Source organism: Diplotaxodon limnothrissa, linkage group LG5, assembly GCF_057381915.1.
Source record: "Diplotaxodon limnothrissa isolate DT_005_m linkage group LG5, D_limnothrissa_male_GT1.1, whole genome shotgun sequence".
Classification (NCBI taxonomy): Eukaryota; Metazoa; Chordata; class Actinopteri; order Cichliformes; family Cichlidae; genus Diplotaxodon; species Diplotaxodon limnothrissa.
In genome coordinates this window covers 23,368,140-23,387,903 of record NC_140600.1, presented here as the reverse complement: position 1 = coordinate 23,387,903, position 19,764 = coordinate 23,368,140, and positions in this window count along the sequence as shown.

Sequence of the window (19,764 nt, the reverse complement as noted above, 5' to 3'; positions counted from 1 at the left end):
TTGTGCGCGTTTTTTATTTTGACAGCGAATGCGCACCTGCAGACCACTTATGTGCAGCCCTGGTTATTTAGCTTGTCATATTGCAGCCATGGAAATTCTTTTGTCCATGAAACCATAAAGCTGCACTTTATTTTTGCCTTATAGTCTGATTTGTCATAACTTTTCCGTTTTGTGGTAAGCTTTTCTTTGGCTGTCACTTCTTCACCCTGACCTGTCTTATTTGGCTCAGCAGAACTAAAATATATATCCTGCTGCTTTTACACACACACACACACACACACACACACACACACACACACACACACACACACACACACACACACACACACATAAGCTCAGCGATTCTCTGCGCGATCAACCTCTCATATGTTTAAGCTTGCTGCGGGAGATTTCACTTGTCATGTTTGCATAGTAAGCTAACGATTGATAAGACGATGTCAGAGGAATTGGTGCACAAATTATCATCACTCACCAATCAGTACTGTCGCTCTCTATACACAGTTCGCGCGATTGCAAAGTGAAAGCAAAAAACAAGCGCAAATTCAAACGCGATTTCAATATGTCACATATTGACAGTGGCTCACCGATGCCAGTGACATAATTACCCAGCTACATTTCCGAAAGAATGCAAAAGCATTGACATATATTTTTCCTCCCTACGATAGGCCGACGGACAGGGCAGAGATAGATTTTGGTAGCCCGACTGGAAAAATCGCTAGCCCCGGGACGTCGGGCTAGCGATTTTGCGAGCCCTGTATCTGATTGAGGAATCACTCATCTTTGGAAAAGAGAGTTTATTACAGAGAAATGTCTCTTTCCAAAATAAAAGCTATACTATACGCTTCTTCTGGGCTATATTCTCAGCAGCATATTAAACATATCAGGTCCCCATAAGGAGAATCATGTGCTAATGGCTGTCTAAATGACTCGGGTAAAGTTTGTAGCTTGTTGTTGTTGTCTGCTTCCACTTGTCTTTGCACTAGGATGATGTCGGCCTAAATGTGCAGTCATATTCGTTGTGTTCCCACTAGTGCTGTCAGCGTTAATCTCGTTGAAATGACGTTAACGCCACAACACGGCAAATCTCCGTCAACGAGCTAACTGCGCTAACACACTAGCTCCCACCCATGTAATTGAGCATTGCGTGGCACATCCAACATACTGTTTTACTTTAGTCCATGACGCGCTTACCTTCAGGGTCATACTTCACATGAAAACCAAAATAATTCCAAACACCAGATCTGAATGAGGGTGGGGGAGGTTCAATTTGCCATGTTGCAAGGAGAGCTTAACTTCTGTCTCGCTAGCTTGCCCTGCACTCAGTGAATCTGCGTTCGACTACTCCGCCTAGGCTGCACTGTCGAGCGCAGATCCACTGAGCGCTCAACACAGACAGCATCGTCAGAAGGAAAGTTGATAAAATAAATAAAAAATTTTGTATTGTTCGATACATATGCGTACCGAACCGAAAGCACTGTATCGAACGGTTCAATATCGATGTTGCACCCCTACTAAGTACTATAATGCATCACCAAACAGTGATTCTAGCCAAACCAGTGTGAATTTTAATATAAAAGTTTTGTTTAAAAATGGCTCAGATTTTGACAGTGTGACGACTTTAAACTACTAAAATATTAAAGGATGTGTTTTGCATAAAACATAACAGAATAACTAAAATGGCCTTCTGTTAAAGTAACAATATAGCCTGTTGTGCTGTCACTAAAGACATGATCTTTTGCCCTACACTGATATGCATGTGATGACAGATATCTCAGATTGCCTGCTTTGTATTTAGGACAGGGAATTGTAGTGGTCCACACAGCTTTTTGCGGTACAAAATGACTGTTCTTAGTGTGACAGCTGGAATCTGTCAACTTGTGAGACAATTAGACAGTGTAGTCTCAAGACAGATCCGTGACTGATGACTGTGTAAGGATGTCTATTAAAACAGAACATGCAATCATCACCATCTACCAGGAGCTAAACCACCCTAAAATCTAAAGAAAATGATCAAGAAAGAAAGGACAGCATTGACCAAAGACAATATATGAAGAGATATATACCTGTTGCATATTAGGAATTTGCATCAGAGGTCATTTGCCATGTTTATACATCTAAACAGCTATTGATCCTGGCAATTAGAGCTAGGATCTGTCTTTTGTAACGACTGCAGAGTTGTGTTTGAGTTCAGACCAGGGTTCTGTCAGTGAGTTGTAACAAGAAAAAAATTTGCTGTGAAAAAAGGAAGATAACAAATAGTTTTAACAGGGAGAATTTCATGATTACAAAAGAAAATATGTCAGCTGTGAACCAGTAACCAGAATACTGTTTATGGAAAACCAATGTTGCTCTTGAGATTTTAAAAAGTAATGTTTATGACTATTAATATATAGTGATATCAGACTTAAAATATTTTTTAAAACATGCATCTAATATTACAAGTTGTGGAAAATTGGGGTTTACCTTTGTATTATCTGCAAATGTAATGATAACATTTGTATTTAAACATATGAAAGATATGTATAAAAAACATATGAAGTTTAATTTGAAAGTGACAATGATAAATCTGGACTATCGTGGAGGTAAACAGAGACAACACGAGAGCTCTCGATTTACACTCCTCGTTTATTTCGGCGAGGGGCCGAAACGCGAAACCCACGTTGACAAAAATGCCACCACTTCTGCTGTAGTGGACTCCAGAAGCACTGCCTCGGGCCAGCGGGTTGTGCGGTCCACTACAGTCAAAAGGTGTGTGAAACCTTGTGACTGCGGCAGAGGACCAACCAGGTCCACGTGCACATGATCAAAACGCCTCCCTGGGACGCGGAAGGGTTCGAGGTGCGCCTGCGTGTGCCTATGGCATGGGATGCACGCCGCTGCCCAGTCTTTCACTGATTTACGAAGGCCTGGCCAAACGAACTTAGAGCTGACCAGCTCGACCGAGGCCCGGATGCCTGGATGAGAGAGGGAGTGTACTGAGTCGAAAACACGACGCCATGAAAGGGGAACTACAGGACGCGGACGGCCGGTGGAAACACAGCAAAGCAGGCTAGGCCCGCCATTCCACACGGGTCTGTCCTCCAGTACAAGGCCCGTTTGCGCAGACCGAAGGGCAAGGACGTCCAGGTCAGCACGCTGGTCAGCGGCCATAGCGTAAAAGTCTATGCCAACATAAACGGGAGAAACAAGCGCGCGGGACAGACAGTCAGCCACGCAGTTGGACTTACCAGTCACGTGCTGAATGTTTGTTGTAAACTCGGAAATGGCTGCCAACTGTTGCTGCTGGCACGTGCTCCACGGTTCAGAGACCTTGGACATCGCAAACGTCAAAGGTTTATGATTGACGTATGCGATAAAGCTACGACCCTCGAGAAAAAAACGAAAATGCCGCGTCGCGAGGTGCAGGGCCAGCAACTCCCTGTCAAAACACTATATTTGCGCTCACTGTGTGACTGAAAGCGGCGAGCGATTGCCAGACACCGGTTCTAACACTGCGCCCACTGTCCACCACACTATTATTATATTTATACAAATGTATACATATATTTATGTTTATGAGTATATATTCACTGCATTAACATTATATCTAAGGGAACAAGGGTGACACACGTATTTGGTATCACACATACCCAAGTTCCCTTATGGTTATACTAACAAATATGAAATATTTATTGTAAGAGTTTGGTTTCCATTTACATCCGTAGTAAAGGGAAAAAATAATTTAATCTAGTTTTTTCCAATTAATAAAATGAAATAACTACGTTAGAAAAGTGAATGATGAAACTGAGGCTATCACTGGGATGTTAGGTAGGTTTTAATCTTATCTGATGCCTGATGGCTATTGTATGTGGTGATAGAAATCACACACAGATAAAAGATAATTGGCATGACACTTGTTTCTTTGAACTTCATCTTTCTGCCCTATTTTATAATTCAGTGTTTAAGATATCGATACATTAAACAATTTTATGCCCTGCCAAACTGGGGCAGTCACTACACATTCTTATGCAGCATGCTATTGATTTTACAGAGAAATTTAAATTACAAACTAATGCATTTTTTAAAAAGTCAAAGAATCTTCATGATGGATGAGCTTTCATAAGCTTAGCACTAATGTTTAATGAATACTATGATCAGTTTCACTAACTGTTAGGCTTCAAATTACCAAATGTAAGAGCTTAAAACAAATAAAGACGCAATAATACCCATATCATCTAGAATTGGGGAAAAAAAACAAGGCTCTTCTGGGATGACAGTTTGCATTAAGACTCATCGTTGCTGTATGCCTCTTTCTTACCATCAGTTCCAAGAGGCAATCACAAGACCTCCCTCAGTGCCTGTGTAATCTGCTTCCTTTTGCCATAGTATCTTTTGACTGTCTTCAAGAAAAGGCAGGCATTTCTTCATATCAAAGCTTCTAACTAGAGATGTAGTTTGAGGAGCAGATGTGTTATGACATCGCTCTCAGGATGGTTGTCTGTTTGGCTAGCTTGTGATTTAGAGTGACAGTGACAAGTGAAAAGGTTCCAACGGGTGTTTTTGTGGATGAGCCACCCGTTGAAGCAGAACACAAAGGGGGACCGATCTAACCTTGCCTGAAGAATCTACAGGCTTTTGAATGGGTGCAGTTACATAAAGTGTAATATATTGTGACATATTATAACACAACTCCTTGAATTAACAGAAAGTTGAAACAAAGAAAGTTAAGAAAAATAACAACCATGATTTGAAGAAGTCCAAAAAGTCGAAATAACAGGAAGAACCAGAAGATAAACCTGGGAAGCCTGAGGGAGGAAACAACAGGAGACAACTTCACCAGGACAAAAGATGAAACTATACACACACACAGAGGGATAGGGGATTAGGCACACGAGAGGACTAAGACAGATGCATGTAAACAACACAGGTGATGACCATTAGACAGCCAACCAAGATGCAAAATCCAAAACAAAACATACTATCAAAATAAAACAGGAAATGAACAAACTACTCATAATAAGGCAAGAAGACCTTGAAAACTGCATCAGCTAACTCAGCTGATTGCACTATGAAGTGAGTTCACCATTCCTGGCGTATCCCTAGTATCAGCAAATAAGCTAAGCTGTTGCATGAAGGTGATTATCAACTGTATAAGGTGGCACAGGGTTTTCCAGTCAAGCTACAAGCACGTTAATGTGAAAGGGGTGGTGGTTGCAGCATCTGACCAATCACAAACATGGATAAATCTACTGCCAGCAGAGAAAGTGATCTTACACAAAAATATAAAACAATAATTAAAAACATACAGAGAGGTCAGACAACACAGCTGCTGCAACAGGAGATAGGAGATCACAAAAATAAAATTCATTGTTATTTATTAGAATAACAGAGGGATTAAAAAGAAATTCAACCAGCACAAAAATATGAAAAACAAGAAACATGGTAACATTGAAACTCAAACAGAGAAGTAGAAACTAATGCTTAAAATTAATAAAACGATAATGAAATCAAAGAAGAATTTAAAAAACAGCAGAAAAACTAAACATAAATTAATAGTGAAAGATAAACAAGAATCCAACAACTCTAGAGTCCAAGAGTCACTTAGAAGAATTTTAAAAAATGAATGGCCAGAATCAAAGCAAAGACTCAAAGTCAAAGACTGAGATATATTTATTCAGACTTTGTATTTAAAGGTCAAACTTTTTAAATGATTGCACTGATGGAACTCGTGGTCTCCTTTATTACGTATCCGCTGCCTTTTAAAAGCCCCAGTCCTTCAAACTACACTCAACAAAAATATAAACGCAACACCTTTGTTACTGCTCCCATTCCCCATGGGATGGACGTAGAGACCTAAAATTCATTCCAGATACACAATATAACCATCCCTCCCAAACAGTGGTCACAAATCAGTCCAAATGTGTGGTAGTGGGCACATCTGCTATATTGAGATAATCCATCCCACCTCACAGGTGTGCCACATCAGGATGCTGATCTGACATCATGAGTAGTGCACAGGTGTACCTCAGACTGCCCACAACAAAAGGCCACCCTGGAATGTGCAGTTTTTTGCGCTATTGGGGGTCTGGGGACCCAGAACCGGTCAGTATCTGGTGTGACCACCATTTGCCTCATGCAGTGCAACACATCGTCGCATGGAGTCTATCAGATTGTCAATTGTGGCCTGTGGAATGTTGGTCCACTCCACTTCAATGGCTGTGCGAGGTTGTTGGATATTCGTGGGAACTGGTACACGCTGTCGTATACGCCGGTCAAGCACATCCCGAACATGCTCAATGGGTGACATGTCCGGTGAGTATGCTGGCCATGCAAGAACTGGGACATTCTCAGCTGCCATCTGCCCTGAACAATGTGAACCATGATTCATCCGTGAAGCGCACACCTCTCCAACGTGCCAGACGCCATCGAATGTGAGCATTTGCCCACACAAGTCTGTTACGGCGACGAGCTGGAGTCAGGTCAAGACCCCGATGAGGACGACGGGCATGCAGTTGAGCGTCCCTGAGACGGTTTCTGACAGTTCGTGCAGAAATTGTTTGGTTGTGCAAACCAATTGTTCCAGCAGCTGTCTGGGTGGCTGGTCTCAGACGACCTTGGAGGTGAACCTGCTGGATGTGGAGGTCCTGGGCTGGTGTGGTTACACGAGGTCTGCGGTTGTGAGGCCGGTTGGATGTGCTGCCATATTCTCTGAAACGCCTGTGGAGACGGCTTATGGTTGAGAAATGAACATTCAATGCACGGGCGACAGATCTGGTTGACATTCCTGCTGTCAGCATGCCAATTGCACGCTCCCTCATTGCTTGTGGCATCTGTGGCATTTTGCTGTGAGACAAAACTGCACATTCCAGGGTGGCCTTTTGTTGTGGGCAGTCTGAGGTACACCTGTGCACTACTCATGATGTCAGATCAGCATCCTGATGTGGCACACCTGTGAGGTGGGATGGATTATCTCAATATAGCAGATGTGCCCACTACCACACATTTGGACTGATTTGTGACCACTGTTTGGGAGGGATGGTTATATTGTGTATCTGGAATGAATTTTAGGTCTCTACGTCCATCCCATGGGGAATGGGAGCAGTAACAAAGGTGTTGCGTTTATATTTTTGTTGAGTGTATATTAACCCGGCTTCTGACTCAAGGTCACCATCCAAAACAGCAGTCTTGAGCCTAAACATCACTGAGATGATAACTGTTTGACATTGTGCAGTAAAGACAATTACAAGCCTGTCCTTGGCTGGCTCATTTTCCACTCCATCTGCAACTTTTCTGCAAACAAATTAGTAGAACTATAAATGCATCTAGTCACATACATATGAGGTAAAACTCCAAATGCTGATGAAATGAATGAAGAGAATGCAGCTGCAGCACACAATTGAAGCTGGCCCACTGGGGCTGGCCAACTAATTCCCCCAGCTTTCATACCCAGTGCTGATTGCTGAGTGGAATCAGTTGCGATCTAGCTCCACAGGAGAAAAGCTGTGGCACCTGCAGGGGAGAGCAACAGCATAAGCTCATTCTACACAGATGAGAGGGCAGTTAATGCCTAGAGAAAATGCTGATGGGCTAATACCTGTTGCATGAAAATGAGATTGTATTGCACATGTTTGAACATAAATACAACACCTTTCTTACTGCCCAAGTGAGAAAATAGATATGATTGAGGATAACAGTCACCATCCGTCATTTTCTTCTTTAGTGGAGGTTTTTTGCTCAGCGGTGTGTTCTCAAAAGTATTTCTCCCCCCTACAATTTTTCTGATTTATCTAACAGTGAAAATGTGAATCTTTGGGGAAACCACTGACTGTATCCAAAGAGAGGTATCTTATACTCAGTTAGTGACCTTCAGGTTTTATAGACAGATAGATAACTTAAGATATTCAGAAGAAATTAAAATAAAGGGAGGGTATTTACAGACTAGAATTTAAAAGAAAAAAAGAAGACAGGTAAATGTAGTAGCTTAAAATGAATCAGAGATAAAAGAAGCAGTATAGAGAAATAGGTTTGCCGTAAAACTGAACAGTGTAGAAATAGAAAAAAGGACAACTTACAAAGCAGATTTTAAATTGATGCAGGAAGAACGATAAACAAAGGAAAACAGAGAACACAAGGAAGGGCTGGAAGGGGGCAAGCCATTTTAAAATCATCAACAGCTAGGCACTGCTGCTGGCCTAACTATTGTATGTCTACATCACTGAAAGTTTATCGTGAACAGTGCTGACAGTTCTGGCTGCCAGGCTCCGACTGACGTACTTTACTCATAGTGTAGGGTGGGGGCAGAGGGAATAAAGAATGAGACAGGGAAACGAGAAAGGGAGAAGAGACTAAACAAGGTAAAATAATGGAACAAAAAATAATAGAGGTGGTGGGAAAACATGAAGTCTCCCTTCATGTTTTCCCACCTCCTCTATTATTTTTAAGATGAAAGCAAAGGGTTAGCAAAGCTACAGTATTGTAAACGTAAAATAAATGAAAGAATGACAACATAGAGACCTTAAATGAATACAGATGTTTACATGAAGCTGAATCAGTGGTTTCTGGACTATCACAATGCTTGTAGTGATGATCAGAGGACGACGGTTGGTCCAGATGACGCTGTAGACAGGGATGGAAAAGTTTTTGTTGTCATACATTAAACCAGGTGTGGAATTTACCCATCACGGATGTCACCTGAGGATAAATACAGTCTGTTAGGACTATCTAATCAACTCTATATTAGCTTAATTATCTACAGCCTGATTTTCATTTCTCTGCAGTGCCCTAAAAGTATCTCATTGCATGCGACTGGAATGAGATGCTTCCCTTCGCAAGCACGATTGTCCCCAAATCTGCAACAGACTAATTAACTTTTGGAGGAGTGTGAGTAAATGTACATCGGCTATACAAGTTACAATGTGAAAGTTGTGCAGCAGAGTGTAAGTTTGCAAAGCTAAAAGTACAGTTCCAACAGACTTCAATATGCTATGTTATGTTCCCTGTTAAAAGAGCCTTTAACCAAGTTTACAATCCCAAACATGAACAGGTTAATGTTAATTTATTAGCCTTTTTTAAATGAGCTTTCACTTTTTAGGGACATCATTCGTTGCTGAATTGTCTGCCACTGCCACCTGCTGTATCATGCCAACAGGCTCTACAGTCCATCACAGAACATGCACATCACAACATCTATTTACTGTTTGTCAAGCAATGTTCACGTTACATTCTTTAGCATCAAATTCTGTTTTCTCATTGACCGTCCACTAAAAACACAAGAGGGTTTGTTTTTTTTAGCATGTAATTGTGTGAATGCTATGAAAAAAGCTGTGTGCAGATGAGAGCACCTGCAAGAAAGTGTCCCCATTTTCCTGACACTCAACCATATAAATAGCCAAGATGGCACAGATGCTGTGTGGGACAAAGCTTGCTTCAAGCCCACTACTCTTGCCATTCTTACCTCTGCCAAGAAGGGCATGTTTTTGTGGCTGTTTGTTTGGGTCTTTGTCTGTCAGCAGGGAAATCAAATGAAAGTGACAAAGGGAGAAAATTTTGGAATATAAATGGGCTTCTTTTAGAAAAGCTATACTTCTCTAAGAGAACAATAGGCAAACAGAAAAAAGTCAATATTTCAAACTTAAAAACCACAAAATTCAGAATCAGAATGCATTTTATTAGCCAAGGAATTAAATGGTGTTTATCTTTCCACTTTTTTAAAGCTTTTTTACTTACAGTACATTTGTTTTCCAAATTGCTTTGATAAATGAAATTAAACATTCATTAATACGCATCACTAAAAAGCAAACCTGGAGCAGGGTCACTGTTAGCCCCCATGAAGCTATTCCTTTGCTTGGCTGCATCTGGTTGAGCACCCATCGTGCTACAATCATTTCATACTGTCTTCAGTTTGAAGTTCAGGTTTTTCAATACTTTGTTTATGTTGACTGAAAGTAAATTGTTGCTCAAACTTGTTAATAATTTCTTGTCTCTTTAACCATAAATGGATTTTATTCTAATTAGAAAATGTAAATCAATGAAAATCAATTTTCATGCGTCAGTAAGTTGCATGATGTGCATTGTGACTGGAAATGAATATTGATGAAGAGACATAGTTTGCTAATGGATATTGAAAAAAAGCTTACTCTCCACCACGGGTGAGCAGTTGGGTTCAGAATTCTGCCCCCCCACACAAACACCTTTTTTTAAGCACTGTTCATACTAGACATACAGGCCTGAAAGATCCCACATATCCTGCCTTTTGCTGTGATGTGGGATAATATTTTTCAGCTCAACGTCAAGCTTAGAGGTGCAAATTACAAATTTTAATATTTTGTATTTACTAAAATTGAGAAAAAACCTAATATGTTACCGTATGCCTATTGTTACAATAAAGTTGGTTTTCCTTGAACATACAGTAGCACAGCGATGTGGTCAGCAGTATCCATTTTTTTGTCAAATAAAAGTAAATTAAACTTAAAATAACCTCGAAGGGTAAGTCAGTCAGTCCAGAACTACGCTAATAATTGTACAGCATCCTTAAATTGTGACACAACAGTATATCTGTGTGCCATGCTGTTATATTTAATTGACGTTATATGAGTCTCTGTGAACATGTATCCTATAAAAACAACAGGAGCACAAGCGAGACAGGGACAAATGAATGAATGCGCAAGAAACATTCATCAACTCACAACAGCACAAAAGGATAAAAGAAGGCGACTTGCTGACAGTGCAAACAAAAATTAAACATAATGACTATTCTTTCAGCAAGCTAATGAAAATATACGCTCACACCACATCCACAAGGTCTTTAGCTTCTCACCATATTGCACTCTCAGCAGAGGAGAGGCACTTCATACATACAGGAAAAACAGATAAAATCGCTTCAGGCACTGAGTTAGGACCAAATTAGCCTCCTCTCCAACTATGTTATTTCCGTGCAGCCACTCATGTAATAGTAAACCAAGTAATCCTGTCACGGTCCGGGGCAGCGGCCGTGTGGAGAGTGGAAGGAGGACCCAAAACGCAGCACTTATTCAGATGTGAGGGTGATTTATTGTTAATAACAAACACAAAGTGGAGATGGCAAACAGAACTAAGGACGAAACTAAACTGGGATAAACTACACAGAGGAGTGGCAAACCTGAACATGAAGGGAGAACAGCAGGGAGAACACGCAGAGGATTACACCAGGTAGGAACACAGACGACGCGACGAGGAGCAGAGGAAATCACACGCTATAAATACACAAAGAGACACTGGGAAATCACACACAGATGGGGGAAACAGCTGGACCTGATTAACCTGACGAGACAGGGGAACACTAACACCAGGGACCAACAGAGGGAGCACAAACCCAGAACCCAGTGTCTAAAATCCCAAACACAAACCATCCCAAAACAGCCATGAATAATAATGAAAGTAATAACAATAAGTACATAAACATAAAGTCACTGAGTCATGGTCGCAGGACCATGACAGTACCCCCCCCTCAAGGGCTGGCCCCCGACAGCCACAGAAACACACCACCAGATCCGGGCGGGCGGCAGGGGGCCCAGGACGGAGGGACCGGACCACGACCACGGATGGAGGCCCCAGAGTCCCAAAACAAAGATGAACACAAAACCCACAGGGGAGCAGAGTCCAAAGCACAGTTCAGGAGGCCGTCCACGAAGAAGGCAGCGGCGGCGCGTAAAGAGTTCAGGAGGCCGGCCGTGCGGAAGGCAACGGCGGCCAGTCAGGCGACGGCGCTCGGCCAGTAGCCTAGCCAGCGGTCCAGAAAACGGCCGTTTAGCTCCAGACCCAAACGAGGCTGGGCCAGGCAAGGCTGAGGGCACGGAAGCCGGGACCGCAGCAGGCGGAGATGATGATGCAGACACGAAGGCTGGACCAGACGAGGGTGCAGACACGAAGGCTGGACCAGGCGAGGGTGCAGACACGGAGGCTGGACCAGGCGAGGATGCAGACACGGAGGCTGGACCAGGCGAGGATGCAGACACGGAGGCTGGACCAGACGAGGATGCAGACACGGAGGCTGGACCAGACGATGCTGATGATGCTGATGATGGACCAGACGATGCTGATGATGCTGATGATGGACCAGACGAAGATGAAGCCGGACCAGACGAAGATGAAGCCGGACCAGACGAAGATGAAGATGAAACCGGGCCAGGCGAAGATGAAGATGAAACCGGGCCAGGCGAAGATGAAACCGGGCCAGGCGAAGATGAAACCGGGCCAGGCGAAGCTGACGCTGTAGCTGAAGCTGGGCCAGGTGAGGATGAAGCTGGACCAGAATCAGGCGAGGATGAAGCCGGGCCAGGCGTGGATGAAGCCGGGCCAGGCGTGGATGAAGCTGTAGCTGAAGCTGGGCTAGGCGAAGCAGACGCTGAAGCTGAAGCTGGGCCAGGTGAGGATGAAGCTGGACCAGAACCAGGCGAGGCTGAAGCTTCAGGCGTGGCAGTAGCAGGTGGTAGCGCTGCAGGTGATGATACTGCAGGAGGCAGCGCTGCAGCCACAGGTGGAGAAGCAGCCACAGGTGGAGAAGCAGCCACAGGTGGCCGGACGGGATCCTCGGGCCCCCCAGCAGGCGAAGCAGGAGGCTGGACGGGCTCCTCGGGCCCCCCAGCAGGCGAAACAGGAGGCTGGACGGGCTCCTCGGGCCCCCCAGCAGGCGAAGCAGGAGGCTGGACGGGCTCCTCGGGCCCCCCAGCAGGCGAAGCGGGAGGCTGGACGGGCTCCTCGGGCCCCCCAGCGAAAACAGCCGCAGAACCAGTGGGCACCGGGGCCCCCGGCACACATGAAACAAAGCCAGTAGGCACGTGGGCCTCTGGCACACATGAAACAAAACCAGCAGGCACGTGGGCCTCTGGCACACATGAAACAAAACCAGTAGGCACGTGGGCCTCTGGCACATGTGAAACAAAACCAGTAGGCACGTGGGCCTCTGGCACATGTGAAACAAAACCAGTAGGCACGTGGGCCTCTGGCACACATACGGAGGGCTGCAGCTGCGCAGAGCACTGACCCTGCTCAGGCAGTGACAGCCCAGTGCAGTTCACAGCTGGCATCTTGGCCACCAGGGGTCCAGAGTAAGCTGAGGGTAGTAACCCCGCCTCTGGGGAAGCCCCGGAGTGAGTAACAGTCACTAATGTTGCCAGCTGTTGAGGAACAGGTCCGTAATGTAACAGTTCATCTCCCTGCCTAGAAACAGCGGTGGAAAAACAGTGTGAAAACTGTGATTCAGCTATTACCGGAACCGTGGGTTGTAGCGATGCTAGCGGTGATGGTGGCGGCTGAGTGGCTAACTGGAGCGGCGGCAGAACAGGCAATTGCGCCCCCAGGGAGGCTAACGGCTGAGCTACTGACTGGGGAGCTTGTGGCCGAGCACTGAACTGAGCCGGAGAATGGCGATAAAGTCCTGGCTCAGAAGGGGTGGCAGAGACACAGTCTGTTAGTCTTGCAGAGGGTCTGTACACGCCCACTTGCGAAGGGTCCGTTACCACGAAGGTGGGTAAGCGATCCGAACAGTCTCCCATCCCGCTCTGGATAGCCCCAGAAAACAGAGTCTCGGAATCTGGGGAAGCCAGAACATGTCGCTCGCTCACCGCCTCGGACTGCTCGGAAGTAAAAGCAGACGGGGGGTGAAGACCGAGGTCCAGAAGGAGGAACTCCCGCTCCCACGAACAAAGCGAGCCCAGAAGCCATGGGAGACCGGTCACCAGACGCTGTAGCCGCCTCTCTATAGCGCGCTGGGACGTGCCACCCGGGCTTTCCAGCCACAGGTCGATCAGCTCCTGTGTGGCATCCACTCGTTATCGCAAAGCACATCATTATATGTTAATAGCCTATCCCTGTTGACACACCATTAGGCATGGGAAATTTGGTTAATGTGCTATACTGCTGTTTGTAGATTCATAGAAGTCTTTACCGTCTCTGGGGATGCACGTAAAATCCAGTGAGAGCTACAGAAGTGAGGTATACATCTAACTCTTTTTTTTTCTTTGTTTTGTTTGTATCATTTATGCTAAAACTATATCATGGATGCAATGTTAAAATAAGTGGTAACATTCATTATTCCGATTTGATGATGATGGATGAGTTCTGATATGACAATACTCCACTAATGGAGCACAACTGCACTATGTAATTCACCTTCTCTCTCGCACACACAAACACACACAAAGTGAATGAGAAGAAAGAAATAAAACACAGAATTCTGGAAAAAGGAAAGGAAAGTGGATGATGAAGTCAATGGAGAGAGAGAAGAAGAAGAAAATGAGAGAAGACAAGTGGGAGAGAGGCAGCAAAAGAAAGGGAAATTTATAAAGTATAAAATTAACCTCAACAGATCTAGAGGAGAAGGTGTTCCTTTAGCTTTGAAGCTCCCATCCATGTCTTCTTCATCCGACCTGGCAGACAGACATTTCAGACACACTTCAGCTCACTCTGCCAACACCGGAGGCACCTTTGGCTCGCTTCTTTCTGAGTTGCATAGCTGAAGTTAAACTGATTTTCACATAGGTGGAAAAATAATTCCAAATTGAAATTTGACTCCAGTAAAAAGTTTGATGAGAAAACTGAGATGGTTTTAAACGGCATTTCAATTTAGCGTGCCTTCCCTTGACGTGCGCCCTGTCTTTTTGATGCAGCCAGTCACCAAAATTAACTTTTTTGCTGGTAGATAAAAAAATCAGGTGAATTTCCCAACAGTTGACTGCTCTTTGGAGTGATAAATACAGCAGTGCTCTAGTGTAGTTTTCCTGTACTCTCTATAGTAATGGATGATGAATATAAATGTATGCTGCTCCATCTTCAGGCTATTGGATCTCTTTTTACTCTCTCACGCAAACTCTATTTTGCTCTCCTTCTGCTGATAATATTTGGAGTCTGTGCACTGGAAGGATTCTTTTTTAATGTTGCCTCATGTTAAACCCATATAGGGGAGGCTTAATACACGTTTTTCATATGTGAATATATATGTGGAGTCTCTGATTGATTTTTTTTAATATAATTGCCATGAAAGTTCATTCACTACGTCTGTTTTCATTCAAATTCAGAAATCGTTCTTCCAACAAGTATTTCAGCCAAACGTATCAGAGAAATTAAAAATGGTCTATACTGTATAAGAGCACATTAACATATTATAACATATCAGACAATATTTTTCCCCAAACCCTAAAATTAGACCAGTTTCTTATCAGATTACCAAATGCTTCAGGGACCTCTTCTCCTTGATATTAATTTTATTTCACACTTCATTCAGAGAGAGGGACAGAGGGATATAAATAGAGGGCGAGAAAAGAGAGCAAAATAGGATGACAGAGAGAAAGAGAGAGCGAAAGAAAGATATATTGAGGGGAGAAAAGGTAGAGGAAAATAGGAGAGATGGATAATAGAAGAGAGACTGCTGGGGTAGAAGTCAGAAGCACAGGGCAGAAAACAGTTTATTCACTAGTATACAGTAGGTCCTTATGAATCTGAGCAAAGCAGAGACACTTTTTATGTTTAAGTTTGCATCATCCATCCAGCCGATCAACACATACCCTTGGTGAACACTTTAAAGAGATTTATTAAAATTTGGCACAAAATGTAAGAATGACCTTCCTGTGTGATGGTGATCAAAAGTCACCCTGACCTCACGTTCATCTCATTTCCGTGATCGCACTTGCATCTCTTAAATGGCTGGAGGGAATTTCATTACATTTGGAGCAAATATTTAGTTCAGTTCATTTCAATTCAAATGTATTCATATAGTTTCAAATCACAACAGTCACCTCAAGGCAATTTATATTGCAGGGTAAAACCCCTGTGATATAAGATGGAAAACCCCAACAATTAGGTGATAGTGGGAAGAAAAGACTCCTTTTTAACAACCTTTTGCAGAAACAGGCTCATGAAGGTGCAGCCATGTGTCCAGACTGGTTGGGCAATGAGGGGAAAGAGCAATATAAAAATAGAGGAAAGCATAGGAAGACAGGGCAAAACACAACTATGGGAGGACAGGTGTTGTATAAGCCCATGGGGAGTGGGAGAAAAATGTTCAGTTCATCATTGGAAGAGCTTCAGCAGCCTGAACCAAGTGTGGTATGACTAAGAGATGCTTCAAGGTCACCTGATCGAGCCCTAACTGTAAACTTATCAAAATGGAAAGTTGTAAGTCTAATCTTAAAATTACAGAAGGTGCCTGCCACATGAATCCTAACTGCAACTTAAGATTAATGATTTACTCCTTTGCAATTTGCCCATTAACCATCAAGGTTACTAGAATCTAAGCACATTATTGGCAATAACTTGGGAAATCAAAATATGTCTCACACATGTATTATAGGAAAACATGACGACATTTATTATCCAAAAGGACAAAAGTCAAATGTGGGAATTATGGTTACCAACCCATCTTGACTGGGTTGAGTAAGGCCTATAGTCATTAGGTTAGTCATTATTAAGAATTCTGATTTTGGAGGTTTCCTGTGGGTATTAACACTAACATACAAATCAAAAATGGACATTCAAAATAAACATTAAGCACCATTTTATGTGAGAACATGGTCAAAACACTTAGTGGTACTATATCACATTTTATGGTTTATTATGTTTTTCCTGTAACATTTTGTCTATCCTCCCTGTGATGTTCACTCTCTCTCTGTGGTATGAACTTAATACTCAACGTCTCATTAAAATCTATCTGTAGCAACAGATAAGAGTAAGAATTAGAATTGGCCATAAGAGTTCCAAAAGAAGCCTTAACAATCTAATTTTATGGCTTCTGGTACAGCAGGGACAAGAGGTCACAACCATGATGGGGAGTCTCATTTTAGTATCGCCAGCAGTGTTTTTGGACAGACATCTTTATGACATATCTCTCGCTCCATCTTTCTCATCATCTGCCTAGCTCTCTAGTTCTCTTCTTCTTCTCCTCCTCCTCCTCCTCCTCCTCCTCAACCATCATCATCACCTGGCCAAATACAGAGTCAATCCTTTTGATGACAGCTGTGTCCTCTACAAAGGCCCCAGAGCTTAAATGATTCTAAGAGACAAGAAATGACAAACCCAACACGTTTTCTTTGTGTGTGTGTGTGTGTGTATATGTGTGTGTGTGTTGCTACCAGCATCAGTGTGACTTAATTAAAGTTTATTAAACAGAACAACAAAAAGTGTTTAGGGCACTGGACATGTGTTGGTGAATATCCTCTTCAGTACTCAGCATATTCAAACAATTAAGATGCGATTGGAGTGCAGACTTTTAGATGTAATTAGATGTGTTTTACAAAAGCTTTGTGCTAAATTCCTTTATTATTCGTGACATATGAAGCAGACATAATATCTGAAATAGATATAAAGTACAGAATTTATGAGTTACAGCTTTTTCATTAGGTTGATAAATCTAAATAAACAGCTCAGCAACAACTAAAGGCCTGAAAGTCCACAGAAGACAAGGTGCAAACCACTGGTTATACTCAAGCACACGAACAAGAAGGTCAAAAAGCATCTAAACGATATCTGGAAAAAAATATTTGGACAGATGAAACCAAGATTAACTTGTACCAGAGTTATAGTAAGAGAAAAGTGTGAAAAAGGAGAGTAACAGCTCTTGGTCTCAAACATACCACGCACTGCCGCGGTCAAACAAATATAGTGCAGATGCAAATAATGAAACTGCGCATTTGCTGTCTGTTGGTGTTTGATGTAAAAGCTGTGGATGTGTTTTTCTATTATAGCTGTCAAGGTGCAGTTAGATAAAACACAAAATAAGCTTGAGAGGTGGCTATTAGTCAGTGGCTCATACAATTTCAAAAAGTTAAGAATTCACCTCGGGGCTGAGCTTTACGCTGCTCTAATCCCGCTGATGCTGGCCTCCATAGATCTAAGCTTCGGGTTATCTGACCACAAGGTTCAAAATAGGAACGTTCTGGTTCTCAGGTGAAGAAACTGGTCAAGTTGCACTACTTCTTTGCATATGCTGCGCCTGAAAAGAAAATCACAACTTCACTGTCATGAAGATGATGTACAAATTAATGTTATGCCGCTGTAATAATAATATTATTATGATAAATGACAGATATAGATAACTGATTGTGCTGGTAGTGTTTTTACATGTGATTTACTGCTTGCTTGGTATGTTTAAACATTTCACTTGGTGGTATAGACTAACATAACCAAGTAGAAAGCATTAACATTTGGGAGTGAAGACTTTATGCTTTAAGCTTCTTTGTGTTCCTCGTGGGGACTGGAGGGAGGAGCATCACAATAAAAAAGCAATTCAGGAGTAAGGAGTTGACTGAAGAGGTTTCACCATATTTAAAATGTCATTGGGAAATGTTACAGTTGTAAAGAAAGGTATGCATGTACGCATATATAAAGTTATTATTTTATCTCAATGCAATTCAGAATAGCAAATTCAAACAGTCTCTTAGTGTGCCCGATATTACTGATATTATTCAAATATTATTCAGGATTAAATCACAAGCTTGATGTTTTTCAACCATCTAAGAGGTTTCAGAGCTCCTAAGAAGATAAGAGACAGACGATAAGAGGCCATCGGCTGGGTCGTACTTCTATCAGGCTCGTGATATAAATGTTATATGCCTGCCTTAAATTCAGTCCACGTCCTTCATCTGCAAACTTGTCTTTTAAAATGTATATTATTGTGATATGTTGCAGCTGTAAATCTTTTTAGACTCATTAAAGAGCAATGTTTGTGCAGAATGCAGTTCAGCTTTATTAGACTGCATTTTCTTAAAATGGCTTTTGTAACATTCATTTGTTCAGATAGGTAGGAAACAATAAACATAAAAATAATAAAACAAATATGCAGCAGTCAACACAAACATCATAAAAGACCCAACTATATCTTTATCTGTTTTTTATTAGTATAAATGCATGATCTGTGTAATAATTGTTGTTTAAATATTAACTAATGATGTAATAATAATTATGTGCTATGCTTGATTTCTAATTGTTACCATATGCACCTTGATGGAAAAATAACAAATGATCATAGAATACAAAACTTCTGATTTTAATCCTTTTCCTGTTAAGACATCATTGCATACAGAAAATCAGTGCAGGGAAAGCCTAGGACTCACTCACCTCAGCTTATAGTAGAAGTTAGTCAGAATAGTGAATGTGGTGCATGGATTGTGTAGATATGCATGTTGTGTGCACCAAGTAAAACATTGCATATACATTTGATACACATACAGGTGTGACACTGTGAATGTATAAGTGCAATTGTGTTTACGGTACATCAACACAGATGTACCTTTTTTACTTTTGGGAACGTAATAGCTTTCTTTTGTCACCATTGATCACATGTGACACCCACATAGATGTCATTTAAACACTGACAGGTGGTAAAACAAGCAAGACAGAATTGATTGTTTTGATCTGTGACAAAAAAGTGTCATGAGGGAAATGAAGGAGCAGCAAAACTAGACAGTTCTCTACAGTGGTGTAAGAATTATACACCACTGTAGTTACACACAGTTATTAGAATCAAAGTATGTCACACAGTGAATCATTACTAGAATGATTGTAACATATGAATGTATATATACAGTCCTGATCAAATGTTTAAGACCACTTGAAAAATGGCAAACAATCATATTTTGCATGGTTGGATCTTAACAAGGTTCCAAGTAAATCTTCAACATGTGTCTGAAATGTAACATTCCAACTTCCCCCTTAGTGTGTTTGTTGGGCAGCTTAGATAATGTCACTTCAGAAAAGAATATCGCCCATATGGTTTTCACTGCCCTATGCATAGCCAAGAAAACAGTCCTCATGAAC